This window comes from Schistocerca piceifrons, chromosome 8, assembly GCF_021461385.2.
Source record: "Schistocerca piceifrons isolate TAMUIC-IGC-003096 chromosome 8, iqSchPice1.1, whole genome shotgun sequence".
In the NCBI taxonomy this organism is placed as follows: Eukaryota; Metazoa; Arthropoda; class Insecta; order Orthoptera; family Acrididae; genus Schistocerca; species Schistocerca piceifrons.
The window spans coordinates 10670683-10683958 of record NC_060145.1 but is presented as its reverse complement, the minus strand read 5'-3'; positions in this window follow the sequence as shown (position 1 = coordinate 10683958).

The following is a 13276-nucleotide window of genomic DNA, read 5'->3' as shown; positions in this document are numbered from 1 at the left end:
AACTCTTTGTCCAGATGCAAATTACACAATGTTTCAAGCAAATGTTCTTTAGCAGTCAGGGGGGACATCAATCAGAATGATTGCCTTCACTGTAGCTTTGTTCCTTACAAAGATGTGAACAGCAGTATGATTTTTTAAATGGCACACTATATGTTTTATCCGGTAATTCATTTCCTCTACTAAAGACGTATTCAAAAACATATCACTGAAACACAACGTTATTAATTACATAACACAATAATGAGTCGTGCTTGGGTAGCTCAGATGGTAGAGCACTTGCCCGCGAAAGGCAAAGGTCCTGAGTTCGAGTCTCAGTCTGGCACACAGTTTTAATCTGCCAGGAAGTTTCATGGCAGAACAATAATTGCAATACTGTTTTCTTATGTACAGGTAGATTTAGTACAGTAGTTTAGCCCTTTTAAATACCGTTGTGAAGAGTAGGCGTACAGTAAAGGCTGTCCTTTCTACAAACTGTATCGGCATAATGTTTCTTTTATGGTTGTTGTTGAAGGTAGGCGAAATGCTACGCAGGTAGCGGAACTGTACAGACAGTGATATCCTGACAAGAACCCACCTTCCCGACAGATGTTTTCTCGTCTTGTTGTGACGCTTCAGGAAACGGGAAGTTTCAACACATGACAACACAATCATCATAGCACTCACACAAACGAAGCTGCCGGAGTTACTGTTCTCACTTCATTGCTATGAATCCACAAGTGAGCACACAACAGCTTGAACATTCCTAAAACTAGTGTACATCGTATTCTTACACGTTGCTGGTTCCATCCTTACTATGTACACCTGCATCAAGAATTGCATGGGAATGGTTTCCAGAATCATGTACAGTTCTGTCAGTGGGCACAGCAGCAAATCCTTGCCAACCCGAACTACTTCTCCAGTGTTCTATTTACTGATGAATGTTCGTTCTCTAACAAAGGAAGTAAATACAAGGAACATGCATTATTGGTCCAGTGACAACCTACGATGGCTTAGACAGGTGGAACATCAGCGTCAATGGGGAGTTAACATGTGGTGTGGGATGCTTGGTACTACAATTATTAGCCCTTATTTCATCAATGGCAGTCTAAACGGCACAGCATATGCCAACTTCCTCAGATGAATTTTCCTCCTCTTCTGGATGAAGTGTCGCTAAGAACCAGAATTCTGGTATCAACACGATGGATGTCAAGTACATAATGCCTTGCATGCATGTCGTGTTCTGAACTGAATGTGTCCTGCCAGATGGATTGGTCAAGGAGGAACAGTTACTTGGCCTACTAGGTCTCCTGATTTAAATCCTCTGAAGGTTTTCTTTGGGGATGCATTAAAGATGTTGTCTATCGCGATATTCCAACAACTCCAGACCACCTCCAGGAACGAATTGTGCTTGCTTGTAATTCTCCTCAACAGGCAACGCTGGAAGCAGTAAATAATTCTTTCATTCAACGGACCACTTTGAGCAGCTTTGAATGTTCTGTTCCTGGGCAATGGTACAGGAGAGTCACAGTCAACTTTGTGTTATGTTTTTACTTGGTTTTCATTTGTTTTCTGATAACTCCAGCAAGTGAACGAGTTTGTGATCATGGGCTCAAAGTCAATGCTGTGTTGTGTCATTAATAACATTGTGTTTCAGTGAATAGTACACTGTGATACATTTCTGAATAGGTCTTTAGGAGAAGAAATGAATTGTTGTTGTTGTTGTGGTCTTCAGTCCTGAGACTGGTTTGATGCAGCTCTCCATGCAACTCTATCCTGTGCAAGCTTCTTCATCTCCCTGTACTTACTGCAACCTACATCCTTCTGAATCTGCTTAGTGTATTCATCTCTTGGTCTCCCTCTACGATTTTTATCCTCCACGCTGCCATCCAGTGCTAAATTGGTGATCCCTTGATGCCTCAGAACATGTCCTACCAACCGGTCCCTTCTTCTTGTCAAGTTGTGCCACAAATTTCTCTTCTCCCCAATTCTATTCAATACGTCCTCATGAGTTATGTGATCTACCCATCTAATCTTCAGCATTCTTCTGAAGCACCACGTTTCGAAAACTTCTATTCTCTTTTTGTCCAAACTATTTATCATCCACGTTTCACTTCCATACGTGGCTACACTCCATACAAATACTTTCAGAAACGACTTACTGACACTTAAATCTATACTCGATGTTAACAAATTTCTCTTCTTCAGAAACGCTTTCTTTGCGATTGCCAGTCTACATTTTATATCCTCTCGACTTTGACCATCATCAGTTATTTTGCTCCCCAAATAGCAAAACTCCTTTACTACTTTAAGTGTCTCATTTCCTAATCTAATTCCCTCAGCATCACCCGACTTAATTCGACTACATTCCATAATCCTCGTTTTGCTTTTGTTGATGTTCATCTTATATCCTCCTTCCAAGACACTGTCCATTCCGTTCAACTGCTCTTCCAAGTCCTTTGCTGTCTGTGACACAATTACAATGTCATCGGCGAACCTCAAAGTTTTTATTTCTTTTCCATGGATTTTAATACCTACTCCAAATTTTTCTTTTGTTTCCTTTATTGCTTGCTCGATATACAGATTGAATAACACCGGGGAGAGACTACACCCCTGTCTCACTCCCTTCCCAACCACTGCTTCCCTTTCATGTCCCTCGACTCTTGTAACTGCCATCTGGTTTCTGTACAAATTGTAAATAGCCTTTCGCTCCCTGATTTTACCCCAACCACCTTTAGAATTTGAAAGAGAGTATTCCAGCCAACATTGTCAAAAGCTTTCTCTAAGTCTACATATGCTAGAAACGTAGGTTTGCCTTTCCTTAATCTTTCTTCTAAGATAAGTCGTAAGGTCAGTACTGCCTCACGTGTTCCAATATTTCTACGGAATCCAAACTGATCTTCTCCGATGTCGGCTTCTGCCAGTTTTTCCATTCGTCTGTAAAGAATGTGTGTTCATATTTTGCAGCTGTGACTCTTAAAAATGTCATACCACTGTTCATATCTTTATAAAAAACAAAGCTACAATGAAGGCAATCCTGCTGATTGATGCCCCCCTGATGGCTAAAGAACATTTGCTTGAAACATTTTGTAATTTGCATCTGGGCAAACAATTATTTAGGGTGGTCAAGATAAATAGGACACCCTGTATAGAATGAAGGAATCATGTGGGATTAAAAACTAAAGTATGGTCATAATTTACACACAACACAAACTACAGGTACATGGTAGGAATAATGGAGTAATTAACAATTAAAGTTCTGATATTTCAAGTCCTCGAGAGAGAGAGAGAGAGAGAGAGAGAGAGAGAGAGAGAGTGCCAATTTTATGTTTTTTTAAGCCAGAAACTGTTCATTCTCCTGACACAAATATGACATCTTGATTTTTCAGACAGAATTAAACATGCTCATGTTCTACTTGGTGTCAGTTAATAGAATTGTAAGTACGACTATAAAGAAATATAAAATTTTACTTGTACAAAATTTAATTAACTGAATTTAGGCCTTCTCATTCGATAAAACTAATCGCTCTGTTCACCTGAAAGTGCTAGGACGGCTTCACTTTAAGTTAGTAAAATAATATATGCAAATTAACGAAATATATTGTTGTAATGATAAAACATGTATTTTATAGTCTTAATATAAACAGATTCTTTCCTACCTTTGTATGAAGTTATTCACCGTTATTCCATGTAATTTGGGAAGATGTATGTAAAAACTTTAAATGTTAAATATGCAAAATTCAATACATAACAATAACAGTAACTGTTTAAAATCACATAAATAGAGGTAATATGAATGCTGCCTTAAGTCAGTCTTACGTCAATCTGAGACCTAATTTTGTATCGACAGCATGTAGTCAGACTTGGAACGTTTGCCACTGAACATATAGCGTGTAAAATAAAGTTCTCCGTCAACAAGAGGTACTGAAACTTACTTATACCATTACACGATTCCCATGTGGCAACGCAGTAACATCAAGATGCAGCTACGCCAGCATCAAGAAGCACCACCCTCGATTACACAAGATACTTGTTTTTTTGGTGGAGGATATCCGTAATAAGATGTGGTGTATTTAACATCGTTTTTATTGTGGTAAGTGGCGATACACATCCCAAACTTCACCCACAAAAACATTTTCGCCCATTATACTAAAATTTCAATTATGTTTTTTGTCACTGTTGCCAGAGATGATGGGTTTACCACTACCGCAACCGCAGTGAAGAGGAGGTACTGCAGATGACTGCTGCCCCTTCTGGACCTCATTATAACATTGATACAATAATTGTATTTTACTGGAAAATGAATGACAAAATGTAATTCCAAATGCACCTTAATGATACTGCAAAACAGTCTGAATTCTGCCATCTGTTAGTCAATATTTATCTATAACATTGTGTCGGAATTTATTTCTCTGTCCAATCAATCAAAAAATATAAAGTAATTATTTAATGTGTGACTGATGATTTTATCTCCTGAGTTAACTGAATTTTTGATGTCAATGAAATTAAATTTCATGTTATGCATCTATCAAAGATTGACATAAGAGCCTGATATCTTAAAAATCAAAGCGAGTTGCAGGAATAATCCACACCTTTGATCATTATTGGAAAAAATCAGCAGTTTTATGAGGACAAATGAAAGTAATACTTCGCCAATTTAGTACCTCTTAATGAACAAATCTGTTAATTAACTACAAACTGAAGTTGACTGATTTTAATTCAGGACATAGCTAGAGGTGGCACCCTGGTAGGAAGAAATTCAAACAGTGTCAGGCCCATTAACTGAAAAACACATTTTCTCCAAACTTTATACATTGGATCCAGGGCTATAATGCTGCACTGGGTTACTTATATAGTTAAGGAATGTGTAACAAAACAATGTATTTCATTGTCACAGTAAGGATAGGAACATTTAGTCGGCGAAAAGATAGAGGTATTGTTATAGTTCAGGAGGTCTCAGGATGAATAACTTAAGTAAAATATACGTTAAATATTTATATATGTAAATAGCATACATAATTCATAGGGGGAGTTGCTGGACCTGTAATTTGTAAACAGGTGAGATGATGATGATGATGATGATGATGATGACGATGACAATAATGATAATGATAATAATAATAATAATAATAATAATAATAATAAGTCAAAGTGTGGCAGGAAGTTGACAGTAACTGGCTACATTTGTGGTTCCCATGTTTTATTAGGTCCTTTGTACCTGGGGTGTTGCAAGAGTGGAAAGTCTGAACTGACAGTTGTATGGAAGCAATTTGTCATTGGGGCCAATGCTGCTCTGTTGCAAATGGTTAGTAATAATTCAATTAGGAGCCAGTGTTCTTCCATTATGGTCACTGTTCGATGCATTCACATCGATATTACACATGACTATGTACGTAACTCCTGTGGAACTCCCTATATGTTGTTGTTGTTATCTTCAGTCTGAAAACTGATTTGATGCAGCTCTCCATGCTACTCTATCCTGTGCAAGTCTCTTCATCTTCGAATTATTACTGCAACCTACATCCTTCTCAGTCTGTTTACTGTATTCATATCTTTGTCTCCCTCTCTCATCTGCAATAATGCATTCACTACGCAGTTCATAGTAGCTTAACTGCATATCTACTTTCCTATTCATCATTAATCCCATTCCTGCATTATAACCCTGTATTCACCTGACCTGAAGTCCTGTTCCACCTGCCATCGAACTTGTGTAATTCCCACTATAACTTCGATGTATTAACTTCCTTTTTTAAATTTTCTAATCTACCTGCCCAATTAAGGGATCTAACATTCCATGCTCCAATTTGTAGAATACCAGTTTTGTTTCTCTTGACGATGATATCCTTCTGAGTAGTCCTCACCCCAGAGACCTGAATGGGGGACTATTTTATGTCTGGAGTATTTTCCTCAAGAGGACACCATGACCATTTAACCATACAGTAGAGCTGCATGCCCTTGCTCTACACGGCTCTAGTTTCACCTTGCTTTCAGCTGTTCGAAGTACCAGCACAGCAAGGTCGTTTTGGTTGATGTTACAAGGCCAGACCAATCAACCATCCACACTGTTGCCCCTGCAAGTACTGAAGAGGCTTCTGCCCCTCTTCAGGAACCACACGTTTGTCTGGCCTCTCAACAGATGCCCCTCCATTGTGGTTGCACCTACGGTACAGCTATCTGTATTGTTGAGGCATACAAGCCACCCCACTGACAGCAAGGTCCATGGTTCACACTATATGTGCAGCTGATAATCAGTAGAAGCTGCATCCGATGTATTCTGGTTACCAGAACATATGCCTAATTAACCCTTTCTGCGTCTGCGATTCCAAATGGCATCATTAAGTATTCCTGGCTTTTTTGAGCTTCCCAATGCTTCAATGATACTGTTTAGCATTGCTTCACGTAGTTCCAAGTTTGGCCAACAGATCACAGTGGCGTTTGCTTTCATGACTTGCCGTTTGTTTGAAATGCAGAACAAAGAAGTGTCGTGAGTTGTGCTACTGCATTTGTGAGTGTACAATAACTGTTGTGTTTAGTTTTATTCTGTGTATACTGAACTACTTGGTTATGGAACCAACTTTACGTAGTTCCCCAAGGGCAATTGAAAGAAATACAGTAAGTTTACAATACAGTTATGTATGCATTTTTTGAGTAATTATTATGTAATTTCTATTTATGCCATTTGGAGTCATTATTTTATTTATGAACCAATAGCTTCAAAAGAACTTTTGCAATGGATATGGCATATGTGCAACATATACAGTAAATATTCATCACAAAAAACTTTTCCCCAATTTTTTTATAAATGTGGCGCACAAAGGGTTAATTAGTGCCTCTAATTTGTTCCTTCAAAACATGAATTAAGTTTTATTATACCTCTCATAAACAAGACGTACCTGTTGTGACAAAGGAATGTTGTGGGTCAGTTGAAGTATTTATGTATGTTCTTGTCTGGGAGGAATTGGGTACCCTCAGTTTTGATACTGGTGCAATTAGTTATAATACTGCTAATCATAGATAATCATGCAACTGTCCACAGCTTGATACTCTACAGCACATGTGCTAGTTTAGCCTCAACAAAGTATGTTTCTGAAATAAAAGATAATTGCTCTTTGTAGCACAAGGGCTTAGTATTTACTCTGACAGCAACTGGACTGGGTATGCTTCAAAATAAGCCACCTATAGGAAAGTAATAATGAATGTGTCCTATTTACAACTAAAGATTTATGGCTCGACACATTAAATGCATCTGAAGCAAAGGCAAAAGGTCTTATTAAAAATGTCACAATCAAACAATTAAGTCAAAGAATATGGTCAACCTAAGAAACAATTGTTATTGTAGCTTTTTTTAGGAGAAAGCATGTACATGAACTGGCACTTCATATAATTTAACAGAGTACATAATGTATTCACATTACTATTGAGACTAATATGAGACGACAGCAGAAAGCGAGCACGCACAGTGCAGAGTGTGTTTAACTTTTATAGAGTTATTTCATCTCTAGGGTGATTTGTTACATAACCTGAATACTTACTACAGAATACATTTAGTACCCATCATTCTGGAAACAGGTTCAAAACCAGAATTTGTACTACTATTATAGTTAAGATAATATTGGTAGTGCACAGATTTGCTTAAATTTTGTAGAGAAATTAGAAATTCTGTATCCTCTGAAGTGTGAATGTGTACGAATATGTTAAATGTGTTCAAAATGGATTCAGGTTTATAATTTTGATGTGATTATTAATGAAAGAACCTAGGTTTGTAAAATAATGAAACTACATGTCTTATTAATTTTCTGAAAGTTGAAAACCACTGAACACACACTGCTTATTTAACTATAACACCTTCTGTCAAGGAATAATATTTATTTTGTTGTAAATGTAAAAAATTTTCATAGGATCACAATTCTATAGATAATTCAATATTCCACTAGCCAATTAACAAACAAAATATGACACTATATGGCACTAAGGTGTCATTTATGTAGCAACCTTAAAACCTAATGTTACTCAGATCAGGAATAAAGTGTTTCAAAATATTAACCTGAACAATGATATCTTTTCCCAGCTGAGTGATGTTAGGTATGCAATGATCAGTTATTTGAATGTATATCATTAGGTGTTTATCAATGTATTAAATAAATATGAGGTTTTTATTTGTTACATGTCGAGGGTTCGAGTTTGTGACCACACGATCCAGTTCTTATCAACAGACACAGAGTGAGCAGTGCAGGTCACTAAAAAGAGTCAGCCTAGGGCAACCGCTCGGGAGAAGTACTCGACTGCATTGTTGAGGACATAGCTGCACATTATTATATTGGACTGAAACTAATTTTTAAATAACATATGTTCACTTCTGTATCTATTCTTAAAGAGTTCTCATTAAGTCTGTCATGTTATTAAGTTACTGGATGTTGCCGGATGATACCAGGTGGTTGCAATTACGATGCAGCTACTCGTGGAGGCCCAGTGGGGACTGTAATTGTCACACAGCAGCAAAACTTAGTCAATATGCTAATGCATTAGTGGCCACCAGATGCAAATTTGGCACTGTACACTGTTTGTATGACAGCAGAATATCAACACAGTTATTTGACAAGCCATAGAGAGTGTGATTAGAATGGCTATTGAAAAGAGATACCGTGTGGCATTAGTGAAACTACTTGATGTTAACGGCAGCAATTACAGTGCTGCACTGAGAGAGTATTGCCAATTGAAACAGAGAAGAGGCCCGATATCATTAAATGGTTTAAAGAAGATGATGATAAAATTCTAAAACACGGGTGAGCTTGATGTGGCATCTGGAAGAGGAAGGTGTACTATCCCAGTGGAAGTTATTGACAAGAGTGCTGTAGCTGTAACTGACTGTGCAGCAAGTGCCTCAGCTAGTGTCATCCCATGGTCAACAGTATTGATAATTTTGCAGTCCATATTACACTGGTACCAATACAAGATCCTGGTGGTGCAGCAACTGAAATCTCATGATCTGCTGGAAACAACTGTTTTCATGCAAGATGGTTAATAATAAAATCAACATTATGGATTTCTCACTTGGTTGACTTCATCTGGCCATATCCTGTTCCTAATTCATTACGTATGGAAACATTTCTATATGTCTTTCTTGCATTCACAGTGCCAGATTTGCACCTGGTGACCAAAACTGGAACTTTTTTTTTCCAATGTAAACCTGTTCCATTTTAACAAATTAACATATTTACCAACTTTTTCTGCCAGACAATAATTACAGTCCACACTGAACCTCCATGAGTAGCTGCACTACAATAATAAATATCCCATACTTGTTGTTGTTGTTGTTGTGGTCTTCATTCCTGAGACTGGTTTGATGCAGCTCTCCGTGCTACTCTATCCTGTGCAAGCTTTTTCATCTCCCAGTACCTACTGCAACCTACATCCTTCTGAATCTGCTTAGTGTATTCATCTCTTGGTCTCCCTCTACGATTTTTACCCTCCATGCTGCCCTCAAATACTAAATTGGTGATCCCTTGATGCCTCAGAACATGTCCTACCAACCGATCCCTTCTTCTGGTCGAGTTGTGCCACAAACTTCTCTTCTCCCCAATCCTATTCAATACTTCCTCATTAGTTATGTGATCTACCCATCTAATCTTCAGCATTCTTCTGTAGCACCACATTTCGAAAGCTTCTATTCTCTTCCTGTCCAAACTATTTAGCGTCCATGTTTCACTTCCATACATGGCTACACTCCATACAAATACTTTCAGAAATGACTTCCTGACACTTAAATCAATACTGGATGTTAACAAATTTCTCTTCTTCAGAAACGCTTTCCTTGCTATTGCCAGCCTACATTTTATATCCTCTCTACTTCGACCATCATCAGTTATTTTGCTCCCCAAATAGCAAAACTCCTTTACTACTTTAAGTGCCTCATTTCCTAATCTAATTCCTTCAGCATCACCTGACTTAATTAGACCACATTCCATTATCCTTGTTTTGCTTTTGTTGATGTTCATCTTATATCCTCCTTTCAAGACACTGTCCATTCCATTCAACTGCTCTTCCAAGTCCTTTGCTGTCTCTGACAGAATTACAATGTCATCGGCGAACCTCAAAGTTTTTATTTCTTCTCCATGAATTTTAATACCTACTCCGAATTTTTCTTTTGTTTCCTTTACTGCTTGCTCAATATACAGATTGAACAACATCGGGGAGAGGCTACAACCCTGTCTTACTCCCTTCCCAACCACTGCTTCCCTTTCATGTCCCTCGACTCTTATAACTGCCATCTGGTTTCTGTATAAATTGTAAATAGCCCTTCGCTCCCTGTATTTTACCCCTGCCACCTTTAGAATTTGAAAGAGAGTATTCCAGTCAACATTGTCAAAAGCTTTCTCTAAGTCTACAAATGCTAGAAACGTAGGTTTGCCTTTCCTTAATCTTTCTTCTAAGATAAGTCGTAAGGTCAGTATTGCCTCACGTGTTCCAGTGTTTCTACGGAATCCAAACTGATCTTCCCCGAGGTTGGCTTCTACTAGTTTTTCCATTCGTCTGTAAAGAATTCGTGTTAGTATTTTGCAGCTGTGACTTATTAAGCTGATAGTTCGGTAATTTTCGCATCTGTCAACACCTCCTTTCTTTGGGATTGGAATTATTATATTCTTCTTGAAGTCTGAGGGTATTTCGCCTGTTTCATACATCTTGCTCACCAGATGGTAGAGTTTTGTCAGGACTGGCTCTCCCACGGCCGTCAGTAGTTCCAATGGAATATTGTCTACTCCGGGGGCCTTGTTTCGACTCAGGTCTTTCAGTGCTCTGTCAAACTCTTCACGCAGTATCATATCTCCCATTTCATCTTCATCTACATCCTCTTCCATTTCCATAATATTGTCCTCAAGTACATCGCCCTTGTATAGACCCTCTATATACTCCTTCCACCTTTCTGCTTTCCCTTCTTTGCTTAGAACTGGGTTTCCATCTGAGCTCTTGATATTCATACAAGTCGTTCTCTTATCTCCAAAGGTCTCTTTAATTTTCCTGTAGGCGGTATCTATCTTACCCCTAGTGAGATAGGCCTCTACATCCTTACATTTGTCCTCTAGCCATCCCTGCTTAGCCATTTTGCACTTCCTGTCGATCTCATTTTTGAGACGTTTGTATTCCTTTTTGCCTGTTTCACTTACTGCATTTTTATATTTTCTCCTTTCATCAATTAAATTCAATATTTCTTCTGTTACCCAAGGATTTCTACTAGCCCTCGTCTTTTTACCTACTTGATCCTCTGCTGCCTTCACTACTTCATCCCTCAAAGCTACCCATTCTTCTTCTACTGTATTTATTTCCCCCATTCCTGTCAATTGCTCCCTTATGCTCTCCCTGAATCTCTGTACAACCTCTGGTTCTTTTAGTTTATCCAGGTCCCATCTCCTTAAATTCCCACCTTTTTGCAGTTTCTTCAGTTTTAATCTACAGGTCATAACCAATAGATTGTGGTCAGAGTCCACATCTGCCCCTGGAAATGTCTTACAATTTAAAACCTGGTTCCTAAATCTCTGTCTTACCATTATATAATCTATCTGATACCTTTTAGTATCTCCAGGGTTCTTCCATGTATACAACCTTCTTTCATGATTCTTAAACCAAGTGTTAGTTATGATTATGTTGTGCTCTGTGCAAAATTCGACCAGGCAGCTTCCTCTTTCATTTCTGTCCCCCAATCCATATTCACCTACTATGTTTCCTTCTCTCCCTTTTCCTACACTCTAATTCCAGTCACCCATGACTATTAAATTTTCGTCTCCCTTCACAATCTGAATAATTTCTTTTATTTCATCATACATTTCTTCAATTTCTTCGTCATCTGCTGAGCTAGTTGGCATATAAACTTGTACTACTGTAGTAGGCGTGGGCTTCGTATCTATCTTGGCCACAATAATGCGTTCACTATGCTGTTTGTAGTAGCTTACCCGCATTCCTATTTTCCTATTCATTATTAAACCTACTCCTGCATTACCCCTATTTGATTTTGTGTTTATAACCCTGTAGTCACCTGACCAGAAGTCTTGTTCCTCCTGCCACCGAACTTCACTAATTCCCACTATATCTAACTTCAACCTATCCATTTCCCTTTTTAAATTTTCTAACCTACCCATACTTTTTCTAACCTACCCATACTTATGTAAATAAATCTCCAAAACAAAAAAAGTAACAATAGCTTCTTGGAATTTATTTCAACATTAAAGTGTCTACTAATATACTGGATCTATGAAAAAGAACAGTATCACTCATTCAAGAAATACTGCAAAAAAATAGTTGAATGTATTACTGGCAAAGCCTAATCAACTTAACAGATTCCAATGTGAATTTGTTTAACTAATAAGATGGAAACCCAGTTCTAAGCAAAGAGGGGAAAGCAGAAAGGTGGAAGGAGTATATAAGAGTCTATACAAGGGAAATGTACTTGAGGACAATATTATGGAAATGGAAGAGAATGTAGATGACGATGAAATGGGAGATACGATACTGCGTGAAGAGTTTGACAGAGCACTGAAAGACCTAAGTCGAAACAAGGCCCCGGGAGTAGACAACATTCCATTAGAACTACTGACAGCCTTGGGAGAGCCAGTCCTGACAAAACTCCACCATCTGGTGAGCAAGATGTACGAGACAGGCGAAATACCCTCAGACTTCAAGAAGAATATAATAATTCCAATCCCAAAGAAAGCAGGTGTTGACAGATGTGAAAATTACCAAACTATCAGTTTAATAAGTCACAGCTGCAAAATACTAACACGAGTTATTTACAGACAAATGGAAAAACTGGTAGAAGACTACCTCGGGGAAGATCAGTTTGGATTCCGTAGAAATGTTGGAACACGTGAGGCAATACTTACCCTACGACTTATCTTAGAAGAAAGATTAAGGATAGGCAAACCTATGTTTCTAGCATTTGTAGACTTAGAGAAAGCTTTCGACAATGTTGACTGGAATACTCTCTTTCAAATTCTAAAGGCGGCAGGGGTAAAATACAGGGATCGAAAGGCTATTTACAATTTGTACAGAAACCAGATAGCAGTTATAAGAGTCGAGGGACATGAAAGGGAAGCAGTGGTTGGGAAGGGAGTGAGACAGGGTTGTAGTCTCTCCCCGATGTTTTTCAATCTGTATATTGAGCAAGCAGTAAAGGAAACAAAAGAAAAATTTGGAGTAGGTATTAAAATCCAGGGAGAAGAAATAAAAACTTTGAGGTTCGCCGATGACATTGTAATTCTGTCAGAGACAGCAAAGGACTTGAAAGAGCAGTTGAACGGAATGGACAGTG